Source organism: Microcebus murinus, chromosome 10 (assembly GCF_040939455.1).
Source record: "Microcebus murinus isolate Inina chromosome 10, M.murinus_Inina_mat1.0, whole genome shotgun sequence".
In the NCBI taxonomy this organism is placed as follows: Eukaryota; Metazoa; Chordata; class Mammalia; order Primates; family Cheirogaleidae; genus Microcebus; species Microcebus murinus.
In genome coordinates, this window is record NC_134113.1 from 92,144,717 (window position 1) to 92,157,517 (window position 12,801).

Below are 12,801 nucleotides of genomic sequence, written 5' to 3' on the forward strand. Positions count from 1 at the left end.
TTGTTCTATAGTCTTCACACTTTATTTATGTTGATGACAAATATTCCGCAAATCTTATCTATGTTTTTCTGTACATAACTGTCTCCTCTAGATGTTGTAATTATTTTATTTTTGTCACAGGTTTCATGCATTTTTTATTATCATGTGCCTTGGTATAGTTTTTTCTTTTTTTAATGTTTCTTGTATTTAGGGTTTATTAAGCTTTTGGACCTATCAATTTATATTTTTTTATCAAGTTTGGGAAAATTTAAGCTGCTATTTTTTCAAATATTTTTTCTGCTCCAACATTCACCCCCTCGCCCACACATTTAAGGGAGTCAATACACATAGAGCAGGTTGCTAGAAGTTATCTCACAGCAACTTAATGTTCCTTTTCTTTCTTCCTTCCTCCTTTCTTTCTTTCCTTCTCTTTTTTCTTTCTCTCTCCTCCCTTCACTGCTTTTTTAATTTTTACTTTTTTTCTTCATTTCTTTCTTTTCTTTCCTTTTAAAATTGTATTCTTTCAGGGTTTCATTTTTGATAGTTTCTCTTGTTATATCTTCAAGTTGACTAATTTTTCCTTCTAGATGTGTAATCTGCCATTAATATCATACAGTATATTTTTCATCTTATCCTTTGTAGTTTACTCTAGAAGTGTGCTTTGCTTTTTTAAAGACTATCTTCCATGTCTCTAGTAAATTTTGAAATACATAAATGTGTTATGAACACATTAATTATCTTAATGTCCATGTCTTCTGATTTTAACTTCTGAGTTGATTCATGTGTTTTCAAGAAGTGCATTTCTTACCATCTGAGTTGATTTTGATCATTATTCTTCGCATTATGGATCATGTTTTTCTCACTTTTTCCATGGCTGCTAATCATTATTTATTTATTTATTTATTTTGAGACAAGGTCTCACTTTGTTGCCAGGACATGAGGGCAGTGTCATCATCATAGCTCACTGCAATCTCAAACTCTTGGGCTCAAGCAATCCTCCCTCCTCAGCCTCCCAAGTAGCTGAGACTACAGGCATGCGCCACCAGGCCTGGTTAATTTGTCTATGTTTTGTAGAGACAGGGTCTTGCTTATTGCTCAAGTTGGTCTTGAACTCTTGACCTCAAGTAATCCTGCTGCCTCAGCATCCCAAAATGCTAAGATTACAAGCATGAGCCACCATGTCTTGCCCCATGCTTGCTAATCTTTGATTGAAAGCCAGACGAAACATATCTCAGTCAATACTAGATCTGTTTGTGTTTCCATATGTACTCCTGAATTTTATTATGAGATATATTTGAGTTATATGGAAGCAGTGAGATGCTTCTGGTTACTGCTTTTTTGATTGCCAAATAGTACCAAAGAATTATTCTTCACTATGGAGGCAATATTTTCTGAGTATTCTCCTACATGATTCATGAATTATAAGCTTTTCCAGCCTTGCAGTTGGAAAAGGGCACTGTTTGCTGTGTGTGAGCACTGGGCATTGTTTCCGCTAGTCAGTCGGGATGTTTCTTTCCTTGCCCCTGTGGTAGTTTCCTCACACTTGTGCTTTGATCTATACTCTGCTAAATTCCCAAGGAGGACCCTCTGCAGACCTCTGAGATTCTCTCTCAATGCAGTCTATCCCTCCCTTGTTCTCTACTGTGAACCCTGACTACCTTTGTCTTCCCACACTCTCAGTTATATTTCCTCGGTTCAGGGAGTTTACCAGCATCCTGCTCACTTCCCCTCCACCGTGTCTGGCCTGCAAACTTCCTAAATGTGGTAATCTGGGGCAATCCTAGCACTTACCTTGCTTGCTTTCCGTTTCTTAGGAATCATCCTTTGTTACTTGATATCCAGTGTTTTGAAAATTGGTGATTTATATACAAACCTGTTTTTGTTTGTTTTAGGCTGGAAAATAAATCTAGTCCTTGTCACTCCATCTTGGCTATAAGCGAAAATCCAAGATAAGTATTTTGTAATCGTGTACTTAAGCTTCTCTTTCTGTTGGACCTACTGATATCACTGAACAAAGATACACTGAGCTGACATTATCTCTGGAAAAAATCGTAGTACAAGACTGTACGATGAATTTCTCAACTTTCTGTGTCTGGTAGTTTCTATTTCAAAGCTGATGACAGAACTATCTTCTTTAGCCAAGCTGACAGTGCCTGTGAGTCATTGTCCCTTCACTCTTCCTATTTCTGTCTTCAATTTTTACCGACACTAGCACATTATTTTCTTAAACCTGAGATTCAGAGACAGTTGCCCTGATCTGATCTATTGTGGGGATGTCTCTTTCTATTAGTTCATATACTGTTTCTTGATCCTAACTATATAATATATATATAAATATTCCCATTCTTGATAGTATTTAAATCAGGGCTACAACTACAGCTGTTTGCCAGTAGCCTGTTTATGGATGCCCTGTGAGCTAAAACTGGTTTTACATTTTAAAAGAGTTATTTAAAAATATATATGCAGCATAGACTGTAAGTGGCCTGAAAAATCTAAAGATATTTATTCTTTTGTTCCTATGGATATGTTTCTCTCACCCTTTTCAGAAAAGCTTTGCTGACTCCTTATATAAACAAGTTATTATTTATGATGCATTTCTTTAATAAACATAATGGTTTAGCGCAAAGGCTCTGAAGTTGCACTACGTTCAAATCCCAATTACCAAATATCTCTATTACTTAAGGTAAGTTACTGACCCCCTTGATGCCTCAATTTCCTCAGCTGAGGAAACACTAGTAGTTACCTCATAGATCTTTGAGGAGTTAATGGGACAATGTTTACATAGTTCTTCACAAAATGCCTAGAATTTGGCAGGAGTTTGAGAAATGTCAGCTATTTATACTATTAATATAATAGTATAAATATTTTTATCTTTTTAAGGTCCTACAAATATTTCCATTTTGGATATTAGATTCTTAAGCTTTTACATCATATTGACCAGATAACCTAAAGGACTTATGAATGTAAGTTTAACTGTATTTGTAAACATTGCTTAGGATTTTTTTGTGTGTGTTGTTTTTTAAATTATGTGCTATGGAACATATCCTGACTTGGCATTTGTTTCCCTCACCAAAAAAAAGCAGTGTTCAACAATTCTTCAGTGTTTTTTTTTTTTGTTTTTTTGTTGTTGTTGTTGTTAGAGATATTTTTCTGAGGTTTATTAGGGCTCTGCAAGACATTTGGGTCAAGGTGGGAGTAGAAGGTGTACTAGCGAATCTAATTTTAAATGTTGCATTATCTTAAAGTGTTTCATACAGCAAACCTTAGGCTATGCTTGTTTGGCAGAACATGTATACTTTTTTGAATCTATTGTTCAAGATTTTAAAATGTAGCAAGTAAAATGAGAGAACTTAAAATACCTGATCTTTATATCTTAATATCTCCAAATGTACCTCCTTTGCATTTGCATTTAGTTTTCAAATCCTCTCACTCCCACCCTTCTACGATCATCCTCATCCCATGGTGGGCAAGAACTGTAAAGGAAGCCACGGACCAGAAAACTCATGAACCACTAGTTCAGTGGAAGCAAATTTAAAAAAAACAAGAGAGGAGTGAGATGTGAAGCATTGGCACAGTTGAAAAACACAGAATTCTAGGCAGGAGTTTTATCCCTCTGACTTGTATGTGGACCACAAGGAAATCTGAGGGCTTGGACAATTATTAAACTGGCCTCAATTCCAGTATACGTAAACTTAATGGCCCATGTTATACTCCAATAAACAGTCACATGCCTCAGATCGTCTCTATTTCTTTTACTCTATTAACGGCACAGCTGACAGATAATTTATAGTTCAACTCTCATTGAACAAACAATTCAATAGTAATATAAATAATTTAAGTTCAGTAAAGCGTCCTATTATACTGACAGCAGTAATCTACCTTAATATGTTCATAAATGTCAAATTATGTGTCTTTGCTAAGCTTTTTTCTAACACGTGCTTATGCAGCGTTATGCTATTATTTATTTACAATAAACTCCAAATATTACAAAATTACAATGGGTAATTTTTAAAATCTTACATCTGTTATTATTTTGTTATAAAATGACATAGGATACCTACCATACATTATATTTTGCCTACTATGTGTGTTATGTTTCAAAAATGATTTAAGACGCTTACTATATAATTTTTAAAAGACTGATTATAAACTTCTGTAACTTAGAAATCAAAATAATAGTTTTAGATATTTTTATTTCTATAAGTTATTTGAATTTATTTTGACAAAGACACACACAGATTAGAATTTTTTTCTCATTTCTTGGGTTCATTTGTTCATTCAATTAATAACTGTCTAGTGAATAATTTCTTTCTTTCTTTAGTGCTAACAAGGTAGACATTAATGAATATGCATAGAGCCTTTTCTCAGGGTTCGTAAAATGTGGTATAAATTAAGAAAATAAACAGTTAAATTAAAAATTTATACATATACATATACATAAATAAAAATAAATACATATAAAAATACATATAAATACATATACATAAATTAAACAGATACATATATACAATGTTATTTATTACATTTGAAACACTGCTCTAAGCACTGACAATTAGTAGTAAACAAGACTAATTCCCTTCCCTCTGGGAATTTATGGCAGCATAAATATAAAATTAAAAATAGAATAAACACACGTGATAATTATTGAAAGAATCCAACAGGTGCCCATAACAGAAGCTAGCTCTTAACAACTGTAATTCCTTAGGAATGAAGAAATGTAGGTGCCTTTCAGCAGAATGAAAGTGACATTTTTATTATTTTTCACAGCCTGCAGAAATTCTTCAACGTCACCCCCAAATGAATACATAAACTAACTTCCTCTAATTTACCCTGAAATTCCTGAAACATAGCAGCAGGGGGCGCCATCACCTCATTCACTCCTGCCTAATTTTGCTAAATCATTTTGATTAATTCGCACTGGTTTAGCTCAGGTCACACACAGGGAATCTATTTTCATTCATCAGTTTTCCTGTACTTCTCTTATTTACCATACAAGGATCTCAACAGAGATTTAAGACCCATCATCACTCTACTGGTGAGGAAGTAAGCACAGAAACTTAAACAACACATCTAAAGGCAATTTATGTGACCAAAGCATTTGTACCTCTGGATTATTCTGAAATTAAAAAAAAAAGTCACTCAGTCAATCAGTGACAAAGTCAGGAGCAAAAAGGCCACATGCTGCATCTTTTAGGTAGAACATGGATTCTGAAGTTGGAAGCTGTCCTAGTGACTGGAAGCTTTCTTTCTCCTTATGCAAATTCAATTCACCTATATTGGGCTGTTTCCTGTCTTTAAAAGAAGAAAAGAATGGAATATACCAGCTGATTAGCTTCCAGATTTTTTTTAAGTTTGTTTGTTTTTTTCCTAAAAGAAATTGTATATGAAATTTCCACATATAGAATAAGCAACATCAGGCCGGGCGCGGTGGCTCACGCCTGTAATCCTAACACTCTGGGAGGACGAGGTGGGCGGATTGCTCGAGGTCACGAGTTCGAAACCAGCCTGAGCAACAGTGAGACCCCATCTTTACTATAAATAAAAAAAGAAATTAATTGGCCAACTAATATGTAGAGAAAAAATCAGCCAGGCACGGTGGCGCATGCCTGTAGTCCCAGCTACTCAGGAGGCTGAGGCAGCAGGATTGCTTGAGCCCAGGAATTTGAGGTTGCTGTGAGCTAGGCTGATGCCACGGCACTCACTCTATCCTGGGCAACTCTATCCTCTGTCTCAAAAAAAAAAAAAAAAAGAGGAGATAAAATAAGCAACATCAGAGATGCCCTGGGTTGAATCGGTAGTGGGACAGTCTAGAGATCTTCCTGTTTGCCTGTTCTCCATCACAAACAAGCCTGTCTGGTCTGTTCTGCCATATTTTTCCATTAAAGAGGGTACTGAGTTTAAGGGCATAGGAAAAAAGAAAATACAGTTAACATACTCGACCAAAACATAGATGGTCACTACAGTATCACGGAGAATGCAATGAGAAAGGAAGAGCCACAGTGGGCAGAATAAAGAGAGCCAATCCACATGCAGCCTAAAGCAAACAAACAAATTCACAGAGCTGAATTTAGCTCTCTGTGTCAATTTTTTTTGGACTTCCACATTTGGAGATCATTGTTTTTATTGTTGCGCTGTCACTAGAAGAGGGTTTACCCTGAAACTAATGATGCCTGAGTTTCAAGGCTGATTCACAGCCTCTCTCACTCCAGCCCTTTCCATCACACTGGCTGGGAACCTAATAACTTTGTGTTTGTAATCCTGTATTATTTTTCTTAAGAAAGCCCTTCAATTATGTAAGCTTTACTTCATTCCACTCCCCCAAATAATGCAAACTTCCAAGTCCTCCACTTCACTACTCAAGGTTCTACTGAAACTGTCTTCTCCAGTCAAAAAGAAAACATTTGCTTTTCCAATGGTGAGTTTGGGACTGAAAGTCCTTGACCAACTGCTTCGTCCCTGCCTTTTCCAGTTTATCTCACTGAACCTCAGAACTCCTTCTCTCAGTCAAGATAGCATGTGCGTAAGTTTTCTGTGTCCACCTTTTTCTTTTTCTTTTTTTTTTTTTTTTGAGACAAAGTCTCACTTTGTTGCCCAGGCCAGAGTGCCGTCGGGTCAGCCTAGCTCATAGCATCCTCAAACTCCTGGGCTCAAGTAATCCTCCTGCCTCAGCCTCCCAAGTAGCTGGGACTACAGGCATGCACCACTAAGCCCGGCTAATTATATATATATATATATATATATATATATATATATATATATATATATATTAGTTGGCCAATTAATTTCTTTATATTTATAGTAGAGACGGGGTCTCGCTCTTGCTCAGGCTGGTTTCAAACTCCTGACCTGGAGCAATGTGCCCGCCTCAGCCTCCCAGAGTGCTAGGATTATAGGCGTGAGCCACCTTGACCAGCCTGTACACCTTTTTCTTAAAAGAAAATATTCTCTCTTCTCCTCTCTCCCTTTATTGTGACCATTTTAAATACTAGATATTACACCTTCTTCTTTGTAAGAATACAAGTAGGAGAAAAATTCAATTAAATGAATTTTAGAAATCATCCCCAAAGCTTCAGTATTTTTTCTAATTTATTACTTATTTGAATTTCCTTTTCCTCTTATTTTCTTCTCCTGCTTGGTCAATTATGCTCTTGAGAGATTCTGATGCAGTTCTCAATTTGTCAATTGAATTCTTAAGCTCCAGAATTTCTGCTTGATTTTTTTTTATTAGGTCAATCTCTTTGTTAAATTTCTCTGATAGGCTTCTGAATTTCTTTTCTGCATTGTCTTGAAGTTCACTGAGCTTCTTCAGAGCAGCTATTTTGAATTCTCTGTCTGGAGGGCCACCTATCTCCATCATTTTAAGATTGATCACTGGTTCCTTATTTAGTTCGTTTGGTGAGGTCATGTTTTCCTGGATGTTCTTGATGCTTATGGACACGTGTCAATGTCTGGGAATTGAAGAGTTAGGTATTTATTTTAATCTTCACATTCTGTGCTTGTTTCAACCTGTCCTTCTTGAGAAGAATTTCCAGATACTCAAATGGAACTGAGTGTTGTGGTCTAAGTCTTTGGTCACTGCTCCCATATCAGCACTGTGGGTGCTCCAAGCCCAGTAATGCTGTGACTCTTGCAGAATCCTAGTGGTACCTCCTTGGTGGCCTTAGGTGAGATATGGGAGAATTCCCTGGATTACCAGGCAAAGTCCCTCACTCTCTTCCCTCTCAGCGCTGGGCTGCTGGGTTGGAGGAAGAATGACATGGGCACTTCCTTGTGGCCACCAGCACTGGGTCACACCTGAAGCCAGCCTTGTCTCACCCAAAGCTCATGGTGACTGCTGCCTGACTATGTCTGATGTTTATCGAAAGCCCAAGGGCCCTTTATTCGCCAGGTGGTGAATCCTGCCAGGACTGGGTCCTTCCCTTCAGGGCAGCCTGTTTCCTTCTGGCCTAGGATGAGACCAGAAGTGCAGTCCTGGAGCTAAGGCCCGGCCTCAGGGCCTTCAGGAGTCTGCTTGGTACTTTATTTTACTGTGGCTGAGCTGGTATCCAAGTTGCAAAACAAGGTCCTCTAAAGTCTTTTCCTTTCCCCAAGTGGAAGGCAACTGTCCCTAAGCTGTGCTGCCTAGAGTTGGGGGAGGGGTGACACAGGCTTTCCCACTGTTGCTGGTGTCTCACTGGGTCACATGCACCCCAAGTCCACTGACTCTGGGCCAGCCCAGCTGCAGGAGTTGCCCAAGGACAGTAGTCTTTGTGGCCGATTGCCTTATGAATGTAGTCCCGGCCCCAGGCTGCTTTTCTCATCTCATGGTGGGGCTAGCAGGAACCGGTACTTCAGGGCGGAGGATTTCCCTCTGGCTGGGCTGGTCTAAAAGCTCCCTCCATGGGCACGGGCTGAGTTTAACCGGTGCTGTGTTCCCCTGTGCCAGGGTGGCCCTGAGTTTCAAAGGAAAGCCCCATAATCGCTTCACTCTCTCTCCCTGCGCACACAGATTTTCCTTCCCTGGGCCTGCTGGCACTGCCATTGCCCGGAGCGGGGCAGGGGGCAGGGGGAAGGGGTGATGGGGGAGGGGTGGTGTAGGCCATGCAAGACTGTCTTTTCTGCCCTCTTCAGCGCTTCTTTCCTTGATATAATGTTACAACCAGGTAGTATGATCACTCACCTGATTTTTGGTTCTTCTGAAGGTGCTTGCTTGCGTGGATAGTTGCTGAGTCTGGTGTTCATCGGGAGGCATAATCTGATCCCTGGAGATTTCTATTTGGCCATCTTACTCTCCTGTTTCCTTTTCATCATTATTTCTAGGTTTCCTATTTCATCACAAACTCCCATGTCTGCCTTCTACAGTGTTTCTACTACTTCGTTACCACTTAATGCATCTTCTGGTTATACCTATTTATTTTTTCCTCCTCTTGCTATCCTGACTAAAATCCCTTCTTCTGCATCTTTCTGAATCTGGATAAGCTTTTGGCTCTGTCAGTTTAGGTTCTCTTTATAATCCAACTTCCTGAGAAAAAGGAAACATCAAGTTATTTTTGCTTCCACTTAAAACTGATTGCCAGTATGCTCTGCAGCTTTGAGTTAAGCTACCATGGAAGTTTTTAGGACAATGTCTCACACTATCGTATTTGATTTGTCTTGTTTTGCTTTTTATATCTCTCAAAGTGTCACTAAAGGTTAATTCATATGGAATAGTTTACAGTTTCCATTCTCAATTCCAGACTTCAGAGGCTATTTAGGGGAAGACAATGGCCTGTGCAGGACACGGCTGTGCCCTGGGCTGAGTCCTGCTCCCTGAAGGAAGTCACTGGTGTCCCAGCAGATGTTAGCCCATTTTGTGGCAGTTAAACGCTACAAGCAAAGTCACAAAGAAGAAAGAAGGAGCATGGTTTTGAGGACTGGGAGCCAGGGAAGGTGGGAGAGCTACATGAAATCAGACACTGGATAGTGCTGTGAGCAAAGCTAAGTAAATTTTGTGCTCTGCCCAATCCAAGGGATGCTAAAGTAATTTAAGTAATTTTTACGTGTCTTTGTTCTTGAAATATTATGTGAAACCAATTACAGTGGTGATCGGGCCTCATGTTTCTTTGTATCCAGGCTTCTGAGGAGGTACTAAATGTTCAATAGACATTCAATTGATTAATGGATGGGTGGAAGAAGAAAGGAAGGAACAGAGGGAGGAAGGAGGCCCAAGTTATCAATAATATTCAAATTGAAGGTGAAATTTTATGATTTCTTTTAAATGGGAAAGTACTTTCGAGTGTTGCTATCTTCTGAGGACTTCGCATTTTTTCTACAATGGTTCTTCAGTGAATATTTGGTTTGTTTTTAATAGTCTTATCTTCTATTTAATCCATATATTCATTTATCTCAATATGCTCATATGTTTACTTATTTTTTTGCTCCTCTGACATTTTTAGATTATTTTAATTTATTTTTTATTTTAATATATTAATTATTTCAATATATTAATTAAGGTGGTCAAGTGCTTTTGTTACCTGGATATCTTATATAATGCTTAAGTGAGGGCTTTTGGTATGCCCATCACCAGAACAGTGTTCATGATACACAATGGGAAGTTTTTATTCCATACCCACCATCCTCCCCATCTTCTAGATTTCTCACATCCTTTATATTGTTTTGTGCCCATGTGTACCCATCTATTAATTCTCTTATAGTGAGAACATGTGGTGTTTGGTTTTCCATTCCTGAGATACTTCACTTAGGATAATGGTCTCTAGTTCCATCTAAGTTGCTGCAAATGACATCATTTCATTCCTTTATATGGCTGAGAAACACACACATACACACACACCATATTTTCTTTATTCACTCATGTATTGAAGGGCACTTAGGTTGATTCCACAGTTTTGCAATTGTAAATTGTGCTGTGAAAAGCATTCTAGTGCAGGTGTCTTTTTGATAATTACTTTTCTTTATTCATTTGTTGATAAGAATTTTCCAGAAAGTCACATTGGACATATACTTCAGACTCTCCTGTATTTCCTTTTCCTGATCTAGTGAGTAAACCTACCAAAATTTGTTTGGGAAGAATATTATCTTTTGAGATTTAATTTTGGGAGCAAACAGTACTGTTGACAATAGCTTAATATATGTAATAGTGAGTGGCCAAATTGACTCAGTTCTTGTGAACTCAGTTCTTTCAGTCATTTTATTGATGTGAGATTCAGTCTGCCTCTTGATTCAATTAATTGTATTTTTAGTTTATAAAATGTGTTTGGCACATATAAGAACTCTTTTCTCAGATTAATCATTTCTCTTGGAAGACCACCTTGCTTAATAAATGCAAGTTTTCATCAAATTTCACTGAGAATATAAATTAGAAAATTGTTACTTTGTTGTGTGTTCTTTTTTTGTTTTGTTTTGTTAGGTTGGTTTGTTTTTCACCTCTTTCTTACATTCATGTTTAATGAGGGGAACTTTTCTCTGAACACACAATCTCTCTTCCACACCCCCAAGTGCCTTGAAATTCTGATGACTTTGTTTTGTTTTTCTTCTTTGTTAATGATTTGTGTAATAAATCTTTAGTTGTTTTATTTGGACAAAAAGACCCCCAAAAGGAGAAAAACTAAAGTATTTTATTGAAAAACTTCTTTGGGAATTTAGAGAGCCAATTGTCTTTGTAGGATTGAGATTAAATAGAGGACAGTAGTCACAGATGAAAGCCATTACACAGGGAAAGACTCTCCCAATGGGGGTCTGAACTGATAGTAAAACGACAGCTACTTGTAACTGCCTGGAAGATTTCCCCCACTCTATTGTTCTCTAGTTCTATTAAATAGGTTGATCCTTCTTCCTTGAGCCAACTTATTCACTCTGTGGAAAAGACCATGATTTCCCTTTGTAGAGGAGGAAAGATTTCTTTTCCTCACCCACCACTAGGTTCATTGCTGAGGCTCTTAGAACAAAGCACACATTAACACGAGAAAGGCATATAAATTTTTTAATAGAAGTTTTACATGACATGAGAGCCCTCACAAGGAAATGAATACCTGAAGAAACAGAGGAACTTATGTATTTTTATGTTTAGGTTTGATGAAGAGTGTGCAGTCATGGGAAAGTATGTTTAATGTCAGTGCTTAGAACACAATATCCCAAAATACACCTTGGCATACTGAATATTTTAGGCTAAAGAAAATTGAGAAAGCTGCAGAAGCAGGAAGGTCTCTCTGACCTTCTCCAGGCCCCTCTTTCCAGCAGGCCGTAGAAACTGAAGTTCCCCTGTGCTTCTCCCTAGAAACAGGCCTTAAAACCTAGGGTGGTCATTCTCTGATCTTCTCCCTCCCTTCTCCCCTGATGACACTAGTATGCCAGGTGTCCTGCCCTATACCTGGAAGGAAGGAACATCACACAGAGCCATAGAAAAGAAATCTGAACAAATAAGACTTGCCAAATTCACCCCAGTTTATTACCATTAGATTATAACCTTTTGTCCTCCAATTATACTTCTGCTTGACTGTCCATAAAAATACACAGTTTTTCCTGGTCTTTGGGTCATCATTTCAGAAGGCTCTCTCATCGTGTAAAATGGGTATGCTTTTCTTTTGTTAATCTGTCTTTTGTTATAGGGGTCTCAGTTATGAACCTTGTGATGAGTAAGGAAAATTATTATTATAAATAATAATAATATTATTATTTTTTCTCCCCTATGTTGGACAAGAGGATATGATCTAATGGTAACAAACTGGGAGGAACTTAGCAGGGCCTGTTTAGATTTTTCTTGGTGGCTCTGTTTCTTCAGATAGAGGGATGTTTCTTTCCTTTCAAATGAGAGTCTTCTGACTTGCTTTAGGGAAGGAAGGCAGGAAAACGGTGAGAGCGAACTTTCTGCTTCTGTTTTCTCAAATCCCAAGTTGCCATATTTTGGGATAGCGTGTCCTGAATCTCACTACTCTGCTTTCTAAGAACTTCATTATAGAAATGGAGGACTGATAAATATTGAGATTAGATCCACACTACTACCTTGCAACATGTCTGCAAAAACTTGTTAACATTTTTGTGGCAGACTGGGTAAGGCAGAGAAACTCATTTATTTACTCTTCACTGAGATTGCTTCCATTTTGACATGTGTTAGATAGCGAGGACTGCAGAAACTTCAGCATGTAACAATTCCTCAGAAACCTCTGCACTAAGAGACTTGACAAACTCTAGGATGACTTCTAGTAACTTAGGCCACGTCCATGGGATGACCCCAGGCCCTACTTAAAATGGTAGGCTTTGCAAGCTCTATGTTGCTAGGAGAATTTACTTTTTGTTCCAATCAGAGCCTGGTGATAGATAAGCTTCTGAATTCCTCTTAGAGTGGTT